Genomic DNA, 1,931 nt, shown 5'->3' with positions numbered 1-1,931 from the left:
GCATATCGCAGGTTGTTAATGAGTCTTCCTCTAATTCTGATGCCATGTTCTCCATCATATAATCCATCTTCTCAGATTATTTGCTCAGCATACAGACTGAATAAATATGGTGAAAGAATACAACCCTGAGGAAACACTTTTCCCGACAATAAATCATTCAGGGTCCCATTATTGAGTTCAAAGGATTGCCTCTTGGTCCATGTACAAGTTTCTCATGGACACAGTGAAATGTTCTGGAATACACTTTTTCCGCAGTGTTGTCCACAGCTTGTCATCAAATAGTTAAATTAACTATGCCTGTATTACTATTCATCACCGGGAATAAGCATATGCTAAACCTCTGGAAATTTTGGCCCAATCAAGTTGACACAGAACCCTAACCATTAAAGTCTACCCTTGTCAACTTGAAACCTATAAACCTATAAACAATATGTATGATCTTTAAATAAAGAAAATTGTAGTCATACTTGTGCTTAACATAATATAGTTAAAACACACTGGTCCCATTTTCATCTTATAGGTCACAAATTAACAAAGCAAAAATATTTGATGCACATATGCCAAGTGAAAAATATATATGTCCATTCAAATGTCCAAAGGGCACATTCTACAAGCCAGCTTCCTATCCGTAGGCACTCAGCCTTAATTACTCCATGGGCCTACAGTCCATAGCTGCTCTTTCTCCATCCTACTGCCTCTACCACCATCTTTGCTGTTGTTGCTTTTCTAGGCAGGGACCCCATGCTCCACTCATGCTCTTCCATAATGATGGTCCTGGAGTGTAAGATAACTAATCCCCCCTTTTAGTTACACATCTTCTACAATTACAGTTTTGACAATCACAAATGATCCTGCTAAAAATTACAATTGAAATTAGAAAATTCTATCAGTATTATTCTTCACCCCTTTTCACTGAGGAAAACTATTCAGTGGGGATTCTCCTTTGTCTCCTCATTCTAAAATTGAGCACATCCTTGAAAGCTTGTAAGCCAGTTACTTCATGCCTTTATTTGTTGTTGTTGTTAAGTGCCATCAAGTCAATTCTGACCCATAACAACACTGTATAGGATTTCCTGGGAGCAGCTGGTGAACTTGAACTACCGACCTTGCAGTTCAAACAGACTTTGCAGTCCAGCACATTAGCCCATAGCACCGCACCAGGGCTCATGCCTTTTAGCTCTCCATTTTTTTTTGCCAATGTCTACATTGCCCATTCCTATCAACCTAGTACACTGAGGAGACAAGGCTGTTCCTTGATAAGAGGAATCTTTCATTCCAGTTGGAACTTTGAAAAACTGAATCCATATGTTATAGCAGTTTTAGATTCGAGAGTGCCACAGCAGCCCAAGGCCAGAGAGTGTCATAGCAGCTCTTGATTCAAGAAAACGAGGCCACTCGGAATGGTGAAGCAGAGTTTCAGATTTTACTAAACTGGCTAGCTCAGAGGAACTAATTTCTCCAGATTCTCAGTGCCGAATGGAGGGCAACACAGACTTATATGGGATCAGAGTCGGGGAGGGGCTAGGGTGCTGACCTGTTTGAGGACAGGAGGGAAACCAGGGGGATTGGTCCCACTTGGTGACCTGATTAACATTGTAACTTGTCTCCTGGGTGGGGGCAGGGTGGGGAGGATTGGTCCTGCTCAGTAACTTGATTAGCATGCTAGCTTGTCTCTTGGATGGGGAAGATTGGTCCCATTCAGTAACCTGATTAGCATTGGTGGGGAAGAGGCAGTTAATGTGTCTACCTTTTCCTGTTTATTCCCACCTTTGATGCCCTTTGGGACCTTTTTCCCAGCGGCATCATCTAAATGTTGTGTAAGGAATGGTATTTTGGTATTGATTTGGATTGTTGGTATCCTTTTCAATTGATTACTGTTTAAATGACAGTTCATATAGCCCTGATTTCTAGTGGGAGGAGGCATGGAATGA

This window comes from Chrysochloris asiatica, unplaced genomic scaffold (assembly GCF_000296735.1).
Source record: "Chrysochloris asiatica unplaced genomic scaffold, ChrAsi1.0 scaffold00033, whole genome shotgun sequence".
Taxonomy (NCBI): domain Eukaryota; kingdom Metazoa; phylum Chordata; class Mammalia; order Afrosoricida; family Chrysochloridae; genus Chrysochloris; species Chrysochloris asiatica.
Note: the sequence above shows the minus strand (reverse complement) of the source record.